We start from the raw sequence: 20,337 nt of genomic DNA, 5'->3' as shown, positions 1-20,337 counted from the left end.
AGAAAGTCCAAAGGCTTACGAGAAGATTGGTAGCTTTGAGCAGATTCATTTCTTGATCATAAGAAAAATGTCATCGCGTCTTTGCTTTGTTCCAAAAAATAATTTTGAATGGACACTGGAATGCCAGCATGCTTTGAGGGATTTGAGGAAGTACTTGTTGTGAGCTCGTGATTTTTGCCTCACATGAATTACTCCTACAAAACTCTTTTTCTTTAATTATTTTCTGTTCTAGGAATTATTATAGAATTTTCCTGATTTTTTTGCATTTTTGTGTGCATATTTAATTCTGTCTAAATCATAAAAATACAAAAAGATATTGCATCTCCATTTAAGATTTGATTTTACATTTTTAGATTAATTAATTAATTTGTTGTTTTACAAAAATAAAAAAAAGCGTATTTTGCATTTTTTAATTTTTAATTTTTGTAATTTTATTTTAATTTGGTATTCAATTAGGTGTGATAATTATTATTTAGAGATAATTAAGTTAATTTGGTAGAATAATTTGATTTAGGAGTTAATTTAGGAATTTAGGCTAGGAAATATGTTCACCTAACTAATTAAGAAACTTTTAAAGTGATGGAGTTCATAATATACTAATTGATAATTTAAAGAAAATGATTTGAGTGGAATCAAATATAAAAATGGGGAAAGGGCATTTGTGAATAGGGGTGTGCACTAATCTACTGCATATTTAGAAAGGGGGCTAATTGAAAGATGAGGGGGCAGGAGCACCCTCTGTTCATTTTCTTCAAAAAATAAAAAGAACAGACTCCATTATTCTTCTTATTCATTTCTTTTCCAAACCTTGCCTTCTCCATTTTCTTTAAAATCAGATCATTAGACCTAGAAAATTGGAGAAGCTTTCTCAAAAAAGACAGAAGCAGCGCTCTTGAATAGAAAAACGAGCATCTCTTCCATCTTCTCTCTCACGATCCCTCTCGATTCCCATCGGAAAACATACTCACACACGCTTGAATTTGATAAGAGAGGAAGTTTTCAATTCAAATTTCAGATCTAGAAAAATCAAAAAAAAAAGAAAGAGGGATTTAAGGGCTGTTCAAATTTCTGCTACATGGTTTGCTTGTTGTTGGGTTTCTGAGGCCTGTGAAATTGAAACTTGTTGTTGTAACTGTTGGAATCGTTTTCTGAGCTTCATCCGAATCAGTAGTGGCCTCGATTTGGTTCGTTCATTTCAGTTATCTCATTGTGTAATTATCGCTATGGAAATTGTTGCTGGAGTTACATTTGCTGATTTCTACCATATTTGAGCTTATTTCAGTGTTTCACTTGCAATTAGGTAAGTTCATCTCCTATTTTATCATTCTGCTCTTGAGTTAAGTGTTTCTTCTTCTTTTTATATGCTTCCATATTATTTGTCTATGATTTTTGGTGATGTTTGTCGAGTAATATTGTATTCTGCAGTTCTGCTAATTGCAATCTAGGGTAATGCTATAAACTATTGTGCCATTTCCCTTATATGAAGCCTGTAGTTCTCAATTTGTTTTTGTTGACAGCTGACTTAGACTAATAAACTTTATAGAATGTGAAATATTGGGTTTACTCAAGGTGGTAGCTTGTTTAGCTCAAAATGCATACTTTCCTGAGGCATATGTTTTTTTTTTTTTTGAAATTTAATGTTATAAGCATTAGGAGTTGTGTTTGGCATGGTTTAACGCATATTACAGAAAATATTTTCCTTGGTAAAAGCATCTTCTACTGTTTGGATGTTGTTAAGATGTGGATAATATTTTATTTTTTTTGCAAAAAGAAAACATGTTTTCACCAAATGGGGGAAATTGACTTACATTGATACTGTTACGCAACGCCTTCCTGATGATCTTTGGAAGGGCAACGTAAGGCTAAGCAACCGATGTCAGTGCGGTTGCTGTCCGCCAATGAGGTCCTCGCCGCACGCTAGACTAGATTGTCAGTACCGTGCGGGAAAACCAATGTCGTGGGCAATTGCGGAAGCTGAGAGAGAATTGGGTTTTGAATGCTGATGATGATTTTATTGATGACTGAAAGTGATGATTACAATGATATGGTGTCGAGGGGGAGAGACACCAGAAAATGCTGATTGAAATGTTTGATTGTTTGGTCCCCCTTAATAATGCTTAAAAAAAATAAACCAACATTACAAGACTAGTCCTAATGAAGCTGTAGAAGCACACTGAAATGAAAATGATGAAAACTAGCTTATAATTACAATGAAAAGGACTTAGATTATTACAAGGAAAAACTAAGTCCGATGGCAGCATCTTTGTCTTGCGGGTCTGCGCGCGCGTTGCTGTGGGCGCGCGCGACACTTGATGTGCTGGCCTGAGGCTGGGCACTGGTGCTTGGCATCAGGGTCTGTGCGCGAGGCGCTGATGGAATGGGCCTGCAGCTGGGCGCTGGCGAGGCATCAGGATCTGCGCGCGCGGCATTGTCAGGGCGCGCGGCGCTGTTGTCATTGGCCAGCCCTTGGGCGCTGGCGAGAGGCATCGGTGGGGCGACAGAGGCACATGCGCGCTTGTCACTTGGCGCAGCCAAGACCACGGGGCCGACCATGGCGCTAGGCATTGTGAGGCTTGCTAGGCCGCCATGGGGCGCGGCCAAGGGGTCATGGGGCATGTCTGGAAAGCAGCCCATGACATTCTCCCCCACCTGAGTTGGCGCCGTCCTCGGAGCCTTATGATGATGATGATGATGATGATGATGATTCTGATGGTTGTTGGATGGGAGGTCTGCGCCCCTCTGTTGTTTGAGCTTGCTGTTGTAGCGAAGCAATGATTTCATGCGGCTGACATGGAAGACTGGATGGATCTTCCACCAGGATGGAATTTTCACCTGGTATGTGGACTTCCCAATGCGTTTTTCAATGGGCAGGGGCCCGATGTATTTTTGTTGCAGCCGAGGGTCATGGGTCCTTTCTGCAAACAAGTACCGCTTTGGGATGCATAGCATTACTTTGTCCCCTGGTTGATGTTGGGCAAAGCAAAGATTTTGTTCGGTGAACCTTTTTGCCCGCTCTTGGGCCCTGATGAGATAGCTCCGCACTATCTCCATGTTGCGCTCCCATTCGCTCGAGAAGTTGGCAGCTCGAGGAGATTTCGGCATGGTTGATGCATTCACCGTTTGCGGGAGAAGCGGTTGCTGTCCGGTAACAATTTCAAAAGGGCTCTTGTTTGTATGATGGCTCTTTTGAGAATTGAAACACAGTTGAGCAGCATCCAGGAGCTTCACCCAATGCTTCTGTGATCCGGTTGCGAAGTTGCGGAGATATTCCTCCAGCATGTCATCGAACCGGTCTGTCTGGCCATCCGATGGTGGATGGATGTCTGTGTTGTGACTCAATGTTGACCCAAAGCACCTGAAGAGATGGGTCCAGAAGTTGCTAGTGAAGCGTGAGTCGCGCCTACTAACAATGTTTTTGGGCAGGCCCCAATGTTTGACAATGTGCGAGAAGAAGAGTCGAGCTGTATCTTCTGCTGAGATGTTTTGCGGGGCTGCTATGAAAGTTGCATAGTCTGAGAACTGATCTATGACAACCATGATGGATGCAAGATTGCCGACTTGGGGCAATCCCGTGATGAATCTGAGGGAAACACTTTCCCATGGTCTCTGAGGGACATGTAATGGCTGCGAGGGTCCCGGCTGTGATGAGTGATCCGACTTGTCCTTGTGGCATGGCTGACAAGTCTTCACACGATGATGAGCGTCACCAGTCTTTTGAGGCCGATGACATGATGACTGATTGTTGCTGCGAAGGGTAGCCTGAACCTGAGGTTCATGTCTGTTGACTACCTTCTCCAACTGCATGGCCGAGATGTTTTCAGCGGCCATCTTTATGGGAAAGCATGGTATGGTGCAGGGCTTGGCCCCGTTTTCTCCCATCATCAGGAGCATGTTGGCAAATGGTACTGGAATGGTGTTGGTCTGCCTCATGAACTCCAGACCCACTATGATGTCGAAGTCATCTATGATTGCGATGCGCAGGTCGATGCTTCCTTTGTATGAGCCAAGTTTCACTGGGACATTTGTAGCTGTTCCACCCAATGTCTGAGGTGGTGAGTTGATAGCCTTGACGCGGCCTTTGCTCTTTTGTACCACAAGACCTAGGCGCGCTACTTGCGTTGATGACAAGTAGTTGTGGGTGGCACCCGTGTCTATCAATGCGTGAAGGGGCTTGCCGTTCACTTTCAATTCGACGAACATGAGGGTCCTCGCTTGTTTAGGAGGTCCTTCGTCCATCTTTTCTTTCCCTTTCCTGGTGATCGGGACTGATGTTTTCTTAGGAGGACATGCACTGGTCCCCGCTAAGGCATGAGGGATAGAGCCAACAATTGCATTGAAGGCGCCTACCTGGTTGTCTTCAGATGTGTCTGATGCATCTGTCTCATCCTCGACAGTCTGATGAGCATTGACCTTGATGTTTGGGCATTCATTGTTCCAATGTGCCCCGCCGCAATGACGGCATTCTGAGGGAGGCTTTCTCCCCTGATTGTTGTTGATGGATGCAGCACTATTGCTGTTGGAGGGAGGAGTCTTAGTTTTGGATGCACTCCGATCTCCCCCACTTTTGCTTGGGCCCACCATTGCTGGGATGGTGCCCGTTGAATCCCCCTCGGACAGACGGCTGGGGCCTGTCGTTCTGAGTTCCCAAATGATAATCGCCAAGGCATTCTGCAGCTTGAATGGCCTTGGGCAGGGTGTCTACCCGTTGTCGCTGTAGTTCCATACGGGCATGAGGTTTCAAACCTTCTATGAATGCGAAGAGTTTGTCTTTGTCCCCCATGTCGCGTATGTTTAGCATGAGTGCGGAGAATTCACGCACGTACTCCCTCACTGATCTGGTGTGGCGGAGGTCCCGTAGCTTTCTCCTGGAATTGTATTCCACATTTTCGGGAAAGAACTGCAGGCGTATGGCTACCTTCAATTCGTCCCATGTCTGAAGAGTATCTTCACCTGCCTTGATGGCTTCGTGTTTGACCCGCCACCAAAGTTTGGCATCGCCCTGAAGATACATGGCAGCAGTCGCTACCTTTTTGGATTCCTCCAAATGGCCCACGGCATCGAAGTATTGTTCGATGTCGAAGATGAAGTTTTCCACTTCTTTAGCATCCCGGGATCCGTCGTATGGCTTTGGCTCCGGTATCTTAAGCTTTTGTGGAATGGGGGTGAGGTTTGCTGCACCCCTGATGTGATGGTCGCCTTCTCGACGCCGCACGCTAGACTAGATTGTCAGTACCGTGCGGGAAAACCAATGTCGTGGGCAATTGCGGAAGCTGAGAGAGAATTGGGTTTTGAATGCTGATGATGATTTTATTGATGACTGAAAATGATGATTACAATGATGTGGTGTCGAGGGGGAGAGACACCAGAAAATGCTGATTGAAATGTTTGATTGTTTGGTCCCCCTTAATAATGCTTAAAAAAATAAACCAACATTACAAGACTAGTCCTAATGAAGCTGTAGAAGCACACTGAAATGAAAATGATGAAAACTAGCTTATAATTACAATGAAAAGGACTTAGATTATTACAAGGAAAAACTAAGTCCGATGGCAGCATCTTTGTCTTGCGGGTCTGCGCGCGCGTTGCTGTGGGCGCGCGCGACACTTGATGTGCTGGCCTGAGGCTGGGCACTGGTGCTTGGCATCAGGGTCTGTGCGCGAGGCGCTGATGGAATGGGCCTGCAGCTGGGCACTGGCGAGGCATCAGGATCTGCGCGCGCGGCATTGTCAGGGCGCGCGACGCTATTGTCATTGGCCAGCCCTTGGGCGCTGGCGAGAGGCATCGGTGGGGCGACAGAGGCACATGCGCGCTTGTCACTTGGCGCAGCCAAGACCACGGGGCCGACCATGGCGCTAGGCATTGTGAGGCTTGCTAGGCCGCCATGGGGCGCGGCCAAGGGGTCATGGGGCATGTCTGGAAAGCAGCCCATGACACATGAATCATTTTTCTTTACAATTGTTAACTCGTCCATTTTCTTGCTTCAACCAAGGCATAACAGTTTCCATCTTTATACTCAATATTATCATAAAACACCTCCCGGATGTCCCAATTCCATATTATACTATTGTGATGTGTTGTAAATTGTGTTCTGAAACAATATTTCCATGTTCACTCAGAAAGGTATTTTCTAGATCAAGTTAGAGTATTGGGTGATAAGATCGTAACTTATATCAACAGTAAAATTCATGGGATGTGCCACAAGGTTTCTACTTTTCAGAACCAAAGCTTTACATGAAAGAAATAATCTTATGAGCATCCGTAGTTTGTTTTAGTTGAGTAAAGCCCCTTTGGAATAATTTGAGGTGTGTCATGCCAAATAAAATTCCAAAACCCATGACCCTCACTTAATTAATTCTAACTCTTTAGATCGAGGTGTGCCATTAGTTGAATTTTTCATGGCCCTCACAAATTTGAAAGTACATAGCTGCTTTAGGCGCGTGGTTTAAATAATTTACCTTCCTAAACTTGAGTGCGCATTTCATGTGACCCAAATCCAAATCTCACAACGTTAAATAAAATGTGTCTCGGACTGCCGGTGCATTTCATGTGGCGCGGTCCAAAGACGCGTTTTAGATAATGTTGAAATCTTCCTTTAAAAAATAATTAAAAGCGGTTTAATAAGTTTGAATATACCATAGGCTAAAACATGTATTAAAATCAGATAATAGGCCAATTATGATAGTTTAAGCGACCGTGCTAGAACCACGGAATCCGGGGGTGCCTAACACCTTCCCCGGGGTTAACAGAATTCCTTATTCAGAATTTCTGGTTCGCAGACTTCACAAGGAAAGTTGAATTTTCCTCGATTTGGGATTTAAAATAAACCGGTAACTTGGGACACCAGAAAATAAACCTATCCCAAGTGGCGACTCTGAACAAAAATAAATAAATAATCCCATTTCGAATAATGTCACTTAAATTGAAAAAACTCCCTTATACCCGTTCCGGGATGCAGAAAAAAGGAGGTGTGACACTTGTCAAGCCATCCATTGCTCTCAAAACCGAAAGAAGGTAAAATGTTGCTAATTTACCTCGCGGTCTCTGAAGTTGCTGTAAGTACAGTTTTGGTCCGAGAGGACGAAGGTACGCAATACCCTATTTATTATGTTAGCAAAATTTTAACGGGAGCAGAAACTCTCTACCCTCATTTGGAGAAACAGGCCTTAGCTCTCGTAGATGCCGCTCGGAACCTGAGGCCCTACTTCCAGTGCCACCTGATAGCTGTGGTGACTACTTTCCCTTTGCAGAATATTCTCCATAAACTCGAGATCTTAGGAAGATTGGTCGAATGGGCCGTCAAAATGAGCGAATTTGACATAGAATATAAACCAAGGACTGCAATTAAGTCACAAGTATTGGCCGACTTTGTGATCGATTTCAGTCCGGAATTATTGCTTATGGAAACCAAAGAGGCAGTAATGGTGTCGTAATTGACAACGGGGGTTGGGACATTATACATGGACGGAGCTTCCAACGTGAAAGAGTTCGGGCTCGGAATAGTCTTAATCACGCCTTTGGGGGAAACCCTAAGGTAAGCCATCAGAATGGTCCCTTTAACTGACAATGAAGCAGAGTATGAATCTTTGATTGCAGGGCTCGAGTTGGCCCAGGGAATTGACTCCATGTTCACCGAAACCAAATATGACTCGCAGCTGGTGGTAAATCAGGTCTACGGGATCATTGACACCAAAGAAGTATGCATGCAGCAATACGTGATAAAAGTCCAGGCTATGTTGGCACGATTCTAGGAGTGGTCAATTACTCATATTCCAAGGGAGGATAACAAAGATGCCGATGCATTGGCAAACTTAGGATCATCGACGGAAATGAAGGGATCGGAGTCTGGACGGTAGTACAATTGATGAACTCAGTCCTGGATGCGGATAGTTATTATGAGGTAAATTTGACTAATTTGGTCTGGGACTTGTGAAATGAAATCATTGACTATCTAGAGCATGTTAAGTAGCCAAAAGATCCCATAGCATCCCGGGCATTGCACACCAAAGCAGCGCGATATAGCTTCAAAATATGTTTTAAGTTTATCTACATATTTTAGCCTTTATTTCACTTTTTAATAGATTTATTTGATAAAATTTTTAAAAAAAAGTACTACGAAAGAGTTACATTTTTTAAGAGTATTAGTTTTATTTTCAGTTACAAAGAAAAAAAAGTTAAAAAAATAGAGTTTTATTTAGTTTAGTGCAATTTTCTAAATCAGAGATTTTCGACAAATAAATATTGAGTGTAGTAATTTTACTTTATTTTTTATTTACTTATTTAGTAAGAGTAGATTACTTTTGCTTATTTATTATCAAAAAATACTACAAAAAAAAGAACCAATTAAAAGTGTTCATTTGCCAAAGATCCTCCTTATATTTCCATAACAGACTCACATGCACCATATTGTTATTCTTTGGAATTGACATCCAAGGCAAACACACACAACCTATATTTATATTGTAGACATATGATTTTTGATCATCCCCAAGATTTTACATATTTTAGTATTTAAATATTTTAGGTCTAATATAGTTATTTCAAATAGTTTTGACTCTTTTACTTTATTTTATCACAAAAAATAAAAATTACAAAAATAGTTTCATTAATGTTTTGTAGTCATTTTTTAATCTTGAAAAAAATACCAAAAATAGGTTTGTTTTGTAACGACCCGATTGGTCGTTTTAAGAATTAATGCCCTAATCCCCTATTAACTGCTTTCCCCGTGTTCATTTCTGCTATTTTGATTTGTCGGGATGTTCGGTTTTGAGTTTCGGAGAATTTTGGGACACTTAGTCCCTAAATGAGACCTTAAGTGTTGGAAGTTTGACCATAGTCCGAACAATGTGAAGACGACCTCAGAATAGAATTTCGATGGTTTTACTAGCTCCGTTGGGTGATTTCGGGCTTAAGGACGTGTTCGGATTGTGTTTTGGAGGTCTGTAGCTAATTTAGGCTTGAAATGCCGAAAGTCGAATTTTTGAAGTTTCCGGTTCGATAGTGAGATTTTGATCCGAGGGTCGGAATGGAATTTCGGAAGTTGAAGTAGCTCTGTAGTGTTGAATGTGATGTGTGTGCAAAATTTCAGGTTATTCGGACGAGGTTTGATAGACTTTTTGATCGAAAGCGTATTTTTAGAGTTGTGGAGTTCTTAGGCTTGAATCCGTGGTTGATTCGTCATTTCGATGTTGTTTTAGGTGTTTTAAGGATTGTTATAAGTTTGGACAGTGGTTTAGACTTGTTTGTGCTTTTGGTTGAGGTCCCGGGGGCCTCGGGATGATTTCGGATGGTTGTCAGAAGAATTGTAAGTGGTTTGAAGCAGCTGAAGTTGCTGATATCTGTCATAACCGCACTTGCGGTTGGGTCACGTAGGTGTGGAGCCGCAGAAGTAGCGGAGCAATAGTAGAAGCGGAAAGGGGAGGAACCAGCAGGGACCGCAGAAGCGTCACCGCATCTGCGTAAGGGTAACCATAGGTGCGGAAGCTAGGCAGAACATATAAATACTTGCCTTCGCGAATTTGAGTTATTTTCACCTCTTTTCAAATGGAAAGAAGCCTTGGGGAGCATTTTCAAGGGACATTTTTAGAGGAGTTCATTAGGGTAAGGTCATTGGTCCTTAAACTCGTTATTGGAGTGATTTTTTATCATTATAAACCTGAAAATTTAAGGAAAATCAGTGGTAATTTGGGGGTTAGGGCTTGAATAATTAGAGGCCTTTGAGTGATGATTTAGGGGATCAATTGAGGTCCGATTTTGGTAATTTTGGTATGACTGAACTTGTGTGAGTGTGAGGATTCTGGAAATATAAATTTTACCTGATTCCGAGAGTGGGCCCAAAGGGCATTTTGGTCATTTTACCTAATTTCGCATATCAGCTTAGAATTTCTTTGTAGAATCAGTTACTTGAAGTGTTATTTATATTATGAAATTGAATTGAATAGATTTGGGCCATTTGGAGTCGAGTACTCATGGCAAGAGCGTGATTTCAGATTGATTTGAGCTGGTTCAAGGTAAGTGGCTTGCCTAACCTTGTGTGGGAGACCTTCCCCTTAAGATTTGGTATATTTGATAATTGAAATGCCTTGTACGTGAGGTGACGAGTGCGTACCTGAGCTAATTGTTGAAAAATCTGGTTTTCTTTAAGTAATTTCAATTGTGTTCCTTTTTCTTGTGTTATACTACTTGTAATTTAAGTCTGTTGTTAGCTTAGAAAAGCATGCTTAATTGACTTAATTGTTTACTTGCTTAAACTGCCTTAATTGCATTATGTGAAGCATGTTAGGTTAGAATTATCTGTTTACTTGGTACGAAATTGAGCTTAATTGAGTATTCCTTGAGTTGTTGCTGCGTGTTTTACTTTGGGACTATGGGACGACATCCCAAGAGATCTCCTGCACGTATTTATGATTTGAGTTGAGGTGAGGGATACCGAGAGATCCCTAGCACGTATATTGTGGATACCAAGAGATCCTCGGGATACCAAGAGATCTCTGGCATATATTGAGGGTACTAAGAGATCCTAGGTATACTGAGAGATCCCCGGTTATTATCCTTGTGAAAAAAGGTATTTCCTTGTGATCGTTTTTGCCTCTGTTTCAATTATTGAGTTCCTTCTTCTTCCTGTATTAAATTCTTATTGTTAGCTTTCAACTGTACTGCTTATCTTATTCTGGCATACCTTATATTTTTATTTTATCTCAGTAGGGCCCTAACCTTCCTCGTCACTACCCGACCGAGGTTAGGCTTGACATTTACTGAGTACCGCTGTGGTGTACTCATGCCTTTTCTGCGCATGTTTTTCATGTGCAGATCCAGGTACTTCGAGGATCAAGAAGTATGATCCTCCGGTGTTCAGTGGGTTAGCATCAACTAATGCCTTAGCATTTCTAGAGAGTGTCACCATATCCTCCGCATTATGGATATATCAGGATTGAGTGGGGTTTCTTTCATTGCCTTCCAGCTTCGAGGAGCCGCCTATGAGTGGTGCACACCTATGAGTTAGACAGTCCGGATGAGGCAGCTTCACTCACTTGGACCTAGTTTTCAGATATGTTCCTGAGAGAGTTTGTTCCTCAGAGCCTCACGTACGCATGGCGTGCAGAGTTTGAGCATTTGTGCCAGGGTGCTATGACTATCTCAGAGTATGCTGTCTGTTACACTCGCTTGGCTAGACATTCCTCAGCCTTGGTTTCTACTATTCGTGAGAGAGTTTGCCGATTTATTGAGGGGCTTATTCCCAGCATCAGGTCTAGCATGGCTCATGAGTTGGAGATGGACATTTCTTATCAGCAGGTGGTGAGCATTGCTAGGAGGATTGAGGGTATGCATGCTAGGGAGAGAGAGGAGAGGGAGGCTAAGAGGTCTTGGGAGGAGGGCCATTTTTTTGGTGCCCGTGCCCCAGCAGCAGGTCGTCATGGTAGGGGTTATATGAGTAACCCCATTCATTCAGCTCTTCTAGCAGCCAGTGGTGCTCCAGCTCCTCCTAGGCCTCATGAGCCTTATTATGCACCTCCGGTTTCTAGTGCGCCTCCTGCGCGGGGTGCTTTTAGAGGCCAGTCCAGCCGACCTGGCCCGAGCCAGTCACAGTTGTCACGTCCTCCTAGATCTTGTTTTGAGTGTGGTGACACACACCATGTGGTGAGGGATTGCCCTAGACTTGAGAGGAGTGCGCCTCCATAGACCCCTCAGCCACAACGCACCTCGTAGAGTTCTCAGGCTATGGTTACAGCTCCAGTTGCTACCCCACCTGCTCAGCCAGCCAGAGGTGGAGGTCGGGGAGGTAGAGGTCGCCCTAGAGGGGGAGGCTAGGCCCGATACTATGCCCTTCCTACTCGTACTGAGGCTGTTGCCTCCAATTCTTTCATCGCAGGTATTATACTGGTTTGTCACAGAGATACATCGGTTCTATTCGATCCAGGCTCCACTTACTCTTATGTGTCTTCTTATTTTGCTCCACATTTGGGTGTACCTCGGGATTCTTTGAGTTCACCTATTTATGTTTCTACTCCTGTGGGAGATTCTCTTGTTGTGGACCGCATTTATCGGTCGTGTTTGGTTGATCTTAGTGTTTTTGAGACCAGAGCTGATTTATTGTTGCTCAGCATGGTAGATTTTGATATTATCTTGGGCATGGACTGGTTGTCGCCCCATTATGCTATTCTTGATTGTCACGCCAAAATCGTGACGCTGGCTATGCCAAGTGTACCATGTGTTGAGTGGAGGGGTACTTTAGATCACACTCCCAGTAGAGTTATTTCTTTCCTTAAGGCTCAGCATATGGTTGAGAAGGGGTATGACGCGTATTTAGCTTATGTGAGAGATGTCAATATTGATACCCCTTCAGTTGATTCAGTTCCAGTAGTACAGGATTTTCCTGATGTGTTTCCAGCTGATCTTCTGGGCATGCCGCCTGATAGAGATATTGATTTTGGCATTGATTTGTTGCCGGGAACTTAGCCCAATTCTATTCCTCCGTATCGTATGGCTCCTCCTGAGTTGAAGGAATTAAAGGATCAATTACAGGAATTGCTTGATAAGGGTTTCATTCGGCCCAGTGTATCACATATCTTGTTTGTGAAGAAAAAGGATGGTTCTATGCGTATGTGTATCGATTATGTACTTGATGCACAGTATGTTCCGACCGTATCTTGACTCGTTCATCATTGTCTTTATTGATGATATTCTGGTGTATTTTCGGAGTCAGGAAGATCATGAGTAGCACCTGAGGACAGTGCTTCATAGGGGTGGGCATAAAATCCGAAAAACCGAATTCCGAACCGAACCAAATTAATTTGGTATTTCGGTTTCGGTTTTTTCGGTTTTTCGGTCTAATTCGGTAATGAATTTTTGGTATTTCGGTTCGGTTTTCGGTTTTATAATCTTACAATTTTGGTAAACCGAAATACCGAAAATATCTAAGCGACTAAGCCCAATTACCTATTTTATAGGCCCATGCGGCCAGGCCATGCCCCATCCCCAGCGTCCCACTCCCACCCAGGCCCAGCTCCCCCAACTCCCAACCCAAGCCCAATCCCAATCAATTACCCAAGTCAGACTCAGTTAATACCCAACCCAAGACCCAAGTCGAGAACCAAATTAGGCATTCTCATCAAAGTAGGGCATTAGCCATTAGGGCTTGCTTACTGCTTCAGACTTCAGTGCTTAGGACTGTAGGAGATATCATCGAGAAGAAGAAGACGAGAATCGACTGCGAGTCTAGGATATCACTTATCAGTCTGCGAGTCTAGACGAGAATCGACTGCTTAGGATATCAGTCTACGTCTCTACGAGTTACGACCAGTCGACATTCGAGCTCAAGTCTCATCTCATCTTCACCGATTAACTTCACTACTTTTGTAAGTTTTGTAAGTCTCATCTCATTCTCATGATCTCATCCCAGTAATCGACTACTCTCTGAGGTTTTTTTGAGTTTTTATATTTTTAAGTTTTGAACTTTTTGAGTTCAGAGTTCAGACGCATAAATTTTTTAATTTCTGATTTTCTGCATCAAACTAATTTAGGGTTATAGGCGGCGATTTCCAGCTCGATTCGATTCCTCACTCCTCACAAATTCCGGGCAAACGAAGTGTCGAAGACGCTGCTGTCTTGTTCCAGTGTTCCGAGCTCGATTCAATTTCAATTTCAAAGGTATGTTTCGCTTTCTTTTGGTTGTACTGCTGATTGAATGAACTGCTGTTCCGAGCTTTTTCCTTTAGTAGGAAAATATCATCTGTATCACGTTCATGCTGTTTAATTCATTTGCTTGTATAATAACAGTTGTGAGTACACGACTATGTGTTAGGATTACCATATGATTACTTTGTTTAGGTCTGATTTTTAGAACTTTACCATATGAGCAGAGCAACTAACAATAACAGACTCTCTCTTTGAAAACCATGAAATACAGTATCTTCTAGTATGTTGGCTTCTAGAATTTCAAGAAAAGATTTAGTCACTCTCTTATTCTTTAACCCAGGATCATTTGTTGAACAATAGTCATTGAAACCTTTTGTGTAGATTTTGGTTTCAAAATAACAGTTACTGGAAATTTATGTTTATATTTGTTTAATTTTGTAGGGTAGCAAGGTAGTTAATTTGTTGATTGTTACTGATAGTAAGGTAGTTAATTTGTTGATTGTTAATTTATATTTATATTTGTTTAATTTTGTATAGATAGAAGATACAAGTAAAGTAAGTGATGTTGGTTCTAGTGAAAGTTTACCTATTACGGTAGATAGTAACACCAACACCATTGATACTCAAGATTCCAAGAAAAGGAAAGCAATGCAATCTAGGTCTGACGTTTGGAACCATTTTGATAAATTTGAGGTTAATGGGGTTGGGAAAGCACTGTCGATATTGTAAACAAGCTTATGCTGCTAATTCATCTAAGAATGGAACAACAGGATTGAAGAATCATTTGCTTAGATGCAAAGAATACCCATTTAAAATTGCAGAAGATAATAGTCAAACAAAGATAAATTTTCAATCTTGCCAAAATGATGAAGGATCAATTTGGAATTTGATCAAAAAGTGGTTAGGAGGGCCTTAATTGAGATGATAGTTACTGATGAACTACCATTTAGCTTTGTAGAAAATAAAAGCTTTATGAAGTTTATGAGAAAAACTCAACCACTATTTCGTCTTCCTTCTCGCAGAACAATAACAAGGAATTATTATGAAGTTTACGGTGAATTGAGGCAAAATCTAAGAAGTTCTTTTAGAGAAGCACAACCAAAAATTTGCCTAACAACAGACACTTGGACTTCATTACAAAGAATAAATTATATGTGTTTGACAGCCCACTTCATTGATAGGGATTGGAAGTTGCATAAAAGAATACTTAATTTTTGCCCTATCACTAGTCATAAGGGTGAAGAGATGACTAACTTGAATGGAAGTTAGACAAGGTTTTCACTATTACTGTGGACAATGCTTCTTCAAATGATGTCACTGTCAAAGAATTGTCTAAACAGTTAGATATGTGGAAAACTAATATGATGAGTGGTAAACATCTTCATGTGAGATGCATGCCTCATATACTAAATCTAATTGTGCAAGATGGTTTGAAAGAACTTGATGCTTCTGTGACACGTGTTAGAAATATTGTGAGGTATGTGAGATCTTCGCCTGCAAGGACCTTAAAGTTTAAACAGTGTTGTGCACATGTAAAGGTAGAATGTACCAAAACGTTGTGTTTGGATGTTCCTACCAGGTGGAATTCCACCTATTTGATGTTGGATACGACACAACACTTTGAAAAAGCCTTTGACAAGTTGCATCTTTTTGATGATGGATTTTCTGCATATCAATGTTCTCATCTTTGTGAAGGTGGTGGTAATGCAGGTCCTCTTGAATCTGATGATTGGGTGAATGTGAGGAATGTGATAGAGTTTCTTGCACGATTTCACGAGCTAACTAAAAAAGTTTCAGGTTCACGTTATGTCACTTGTAATTCTCATTTTGAGGATGTATCTGAACTTTATTGTCATTTGAAAATGTGTTTAGCTAGTGAGGATAAGCATTTGAGAAAAATGGCTTAGCAAATGCAAGAAAAGTTCAAGAAGTATTGGGGTGAGCCTGAAAAGATGAATAAAATGATTTTTATTACTTCCGTCTTGGATCCACGTAACAAATTTGAATATGTTGAGGGAGCACTTGAAGAACTTTTTGGGGAGGAAAAAGGGAAGAAAATAAATGCTGAGGTGTATGCTTATATGAATTCTTTGTTTGGAGAGTATCTAAAAAAGTATTCAACCGAATCTTGTCCTCAATCTCCATCTAGTTCTACTTCATCTAACAACACATCTAATACACCTAGTGGGAGTGTTATAAGTGCATCAAAAATAAGGACTAAGCTTAGCTTGAAGAAACAAAAGGAAGACAATGGAAGTGGGGGTGCTAAATCGGAGTTGGATAAATACATTAGTGAAGAACAAGAGCCTTTTAGTGAAGAATTTGATATCTTGAGTTGGTGAAAAACACATGCTCCTAGATTTCCTATTCTTTCGGAGTTGGCTCGTGATGTGTTGGCAATACCAATTTCTAGTGTGGCGTCGGAATGCGCGTTTAGCACTGGTGGCCGTATTCTTGATTCATTTAGGAGTTCATTGACTCCTAAATGTGTGCAAGCTCTTATTTGTCTTCAAGATTGGCTTAGAGAAGAGAAGAATCCTATTAGTGTTGAAGAAGACTTGAAGTATCTTGAGGAACTCGAGCTTTGTAAGCTTTAATATTTTGTGTGTATTTTAATTCAAAATAATATATCATGCTTTTTCATTTGTATGACATATTTGGTCGTATTATCTTTAGATATGGAAAATAATGGAAGCACTACTAGCATTGTTTGATGTATAGTTGCAACTTGCATCTTGAGTGTAAGTTTAATACTCTATTTGTTTGGTGATAATGATATACTTAATATTTTGTAGTTTTGTTTTATTATCATCAAACTATAATATTCTAACTTATGATTTATATTTTTTTTAGGTTCAAGTGCAATCATGCCCCGTGCTACTACTCAACGCCCCGTGCTACTGCTCAAGACTGTTTGTTGAGGGATGCCCTCTCTGTTTTTGTTGCACTATGTTTAACTGTTTAAGTGTTAAGACTGTGCAGACTTGCAGTTGGCCAGTTGCAGTGTTGCACTGTGTTTAAGTGTTAATACTTAGGAGTTAAGACTGTTTTTGTTGGACTGTGTTTAACTGTGTTTAAGTTGTTGGACTTGTTGGACTGTGCTAAGTGTTTAACTATGTTTATGTTGTTTAATATAGTTGTGTAATATGCATTGTGCAGTTGGCTAGCTTTTGCCAACTACAGTATACGCCAGATTCATTGCAAGTTTGTATATGACATACAGTATTGACATACAGTATTGACTATATGAAATTGTAAGTATACTGGCGTGCAAGTTTGTATAATGTGTATTGACTATATGACATACAGTATTGACTATTGACATTGAGTATACTGGCGTGCAAGTTTGCAAGTTGCAACTGCAGATGTTATTCTTGTTTCAGGCTTTCAGCCATGTGCACATTGTGGTTGTGCAATTGTGCACTGTTATAGTGTTATATATCGAAAAACATATTCTTTTAGAGTGAAAATTTCAATTGTGCATGTGCACTGTAAGCACTTAGCATTGATTGTTCATTGATTATTAAACCGAAACCGTACCGAACCAAAATAAGAAATACCGAACCGTATCGAAATAATTTGGTACGGTATTTGGTATACACAATCGATAAATCGAATACCGAAATACCGAACCGAAATTCTTAAATACCGAACCGAAATATCGAACACCCACCCCTAGTGCTTCAGACCTTAAGGGAAAAGAAGTTATATGCTAAGTTCTCGAAATGTGAGTTTTGGTTGGATTCCATGGCATTCTTAGGCCACGTGGTGTCGAGTGAGGGTATTCGGGTGGATCCGAAGAAAGTAGAGTTGTTGCTGTGTGTTTTACTTTGGGACTACGGGACGACATCCTGGGATATCCCCTACACGTATTTATGATTTGAGCTGAGGTGAGGGATACCGAGAGATACCTAGCACGTATATTGAGGATACCAAGAAATCCCCGGGATACCAAGAGATCCCTAGCATATATTGGGAATACCGAGAGATTCTCGGGATACCAAGAGATCCCTGGCATATATTCAGGGTACTAAGAGATCCTCGGGATACTGAGAGATCCACGGTTATTATCCTTGTGAAGAGTGGTATTTCTTTGTGATCATTTTTACCTCTGTTTCAGTTATTGAGTTCCTTCTTCTTCCTGTATTAAATTTTTATTGTTAGCTTTCAACTGTACTGCTTATCTTATTCTGGCATATCTTATATTTTTATTTTATCTCGGTAGGGCTCTGACCTTTCTCGTCACTACCCGACCGAGGTTAGGCTTGGCATTTACTAAGTACCGCTGTGATGTACTCATGCCCTTTCTGCGCATTTTTTTCATGTGCAGATCCAGGTACTTCGACTCAGTCCTATCACCCTTGAGGCGAGGCGACTGCTGCAGAGACTTCGAGGTATATCTGCCGCATCCGCAGACCTAGGAGTCCCTTTCCATTTTATCTTGTAGAGATAGCCCTTCTATCATTTCTGTTGATATAGACATTCTGAAGTTAGAGCTTTTTTATTATATTCGTAGCCTGTGATACATGGGTTTCCGGGTTTTGGGAGAAATGTATTAGTCTTGAGAGTTAATATTGTGTATGTCGAGCGGCTCTTTTAAACGTTGTTTTATTACACTATTTTTGTTTTAAATTGTTTTCTTCCGCAAATTGGTTTATCTTTTGCGTTTTAGGCTTACCTAGTCATAAAGACTAGGTGCCATCACGATGGTTCACGGAGGGCGAACCGGGGTCGTGACAGTTTTAACGGTTAGTTTTATTTTAATAGTTATTTTTTTAAGTAAGATTAATTAGTATTTTAATAGTTTATCTTGTTTGCTATATTATTTTTATATACAAAAAGGGAAGAGGGAATAAAAGTAATTTTTTGGACTAATTTTTGTCTTGCTTTTAGCCCAATTAAGCCAATTTCTTGGCCCATTAACCCAAAAGCCCAAACCTAGACACTCCTTTAGCATAATAAACAAGAAATAACCTAAAATCCAAAATAAAAAAACAAGACCCAACGCATAAGGAGGAATCTGCCGTATTCACAAGAGACCTCCCAGTGTTGCTTCTTCTTCAATCTGAATACACACACGCAAAAACCAACGGGGACACCCATCGAAGACCCCTATCTTCATCTTCCTCCCCTTCCACACACCCTAGACCAAGAGAACCAAAATTAGCCACAACAGACCATTTTGGACACAACCATCAACACACAAAATCGCTAGAACAGCCTCAGACCTGCACAAAATCCGACGAACCAGTGTTTTGCAATGAGCTTTTCGAGTCAGCCGAGGTCGATTCCGGTCAAGATTTGTAGATAGGATAATAGAATCACGCCGAATATGGTAAGTCTCGCCTGAAATGGGGAATAATAGTGGCAAAACCTTCAGATCCGGCTTTTTGAAACCTTTAGATCTGGTCTTCATCTCCATCATCTTCTATCTTCTTTTAAAAAATCCAGCAGGTTTTTTCGTTGCCATTGTTGAACCAAGTTTATCAAAGATCCGAGGTTGATCGATTGGGGTGCTGTTCGAAGTAGTTTTGTTCAAGTTCCATCCGTCTCCAATTTCGGCATTAGTAGTTGGCTTACGATACTTGTGTAACTGCTAAAATTTCTGTTAATTGAAGTTTTAATTTCAGGTCTTTTTTCTTTTCCTTTTTACTTGCTTTGATATTGAAGTTCAATGTGACTGAGTGCCCCGCTTGTTTGATGAAATATGTTCTGAATTGCTGATTCGTTTACTCGGCCAGTTGATTGTTGGTTTTGTTCGTCTACGCTTCTTGTGTTAACTCTTGGAGTTTGAATTAATCATAGCTGGAAATTGCCGCAATTGGCATGTCTTCTTTGTATATTTTGTTTGCTATTGACTTCTCCTTTACAGTAGTTTAATTAGTTTAGATCACAAATCGATAGTGCAGAATATTGTTTGAATTTAAAAGAAACAGAGTCAAAGTTTCATACTCGCGGTCTTATTTTACTACTTTAGCTAAGCCCTTGGCAGAAGTGGACAATTCCAAGTGTTGTTTTGGACTCAGCTTTATTTAGTTGAGAACATTTCTTTTAGTTCGAATACAGCTCATAGAATATGTGTAGGACGACTTCCTTTGTATCTTTTGAAATTGCTAGAAATGGGTAGAAGATGCGTTTAAAGATCTAGTGCTTTGAAACATGTATTTAACTATCTGAGCCAATTTATCTTCCGTGATTCCTTCTTTAAACACTAAAACAATGTTTCTTCATGATAAATGGGTAGAAGGATATTAACAGTATGTTTTCCTTGTTTTACTCTTTTAGTAATTCTAAAGGTCTTTCACATTATGCTTTGTTTAAGAGTGTCACTAGACCTTGATCCTGCTGTGACTTCACGATTGTGTTCCTTAAGTTCTAGTTATCTCTCTTTGGTTGAAAATCTAGTTTACGCATGCTATTTTTGCCATGAAAGTCGAGAAGATGAGCATGAGAACATGAAATATGAGTTTCCTTTTGTAATAGTTCTTTAGATAGGGTGTAAATTATAAGTATTCCGTCAATTGTGCTTAGCAAATAGACAAAACAAATGGCTCAAATTTAGGCGTGCTCTTAATTAATTTATTATCGTGATTATGTACACATTCGCGTGACAAGATTACACGTTTAAAAATGAATATTCATAGAAAATGCTTTAGGCGCGAATTAATCTATCATCGTGGTTGTGGACACGTTCGTGTGACATAG

The 20,337-nt window shown here is 40.7% G+C and overlaps 1 long non-coding RNA gene across 1 annotated transcript; it reads left to right on the top strand.

The window, feature by feature from the left end:
• The first annotated feature begins 674 nt into the window (after window positions 1–674).
• Window positions 675–16,950, top strand: LOC107762582 (uncharacterized). The gene is made up of 3 exons (XR_012702440.1): window positions 675–1,300; window positions 13,518–13,644; window positions 16,486–16,950. It is a non-coding gene; the product is annotated as an uncharacterized LOC107762582 (long non-coding RNA).
• The last annotated feature ends 3,387 nt before the right edge of the window (window positions 16,951–20,337 follow it).

Source organism: Nicotiana tabacum, chromosome 18, assembly GCF_000715075.1.
Source record: "Nicotiana tabacum cultivar K326 chromosome 18, ASM71507v2, whole genome shotgun sequence".
In the NCBI taxonomy this organism is placed as follows: domain Eukaryota; kingdom Viridiplantae; phylum Streptophyta; class Magnoliopsida; order Solanales; family Solanaceae; genus Nicotiana; species Nicotiana tabacum.
The sequence above is the reverse complement of the archived record's forward strand: the minus strand, read 5'-3'. Positions and strand labels throughout refer to the sequence as shown.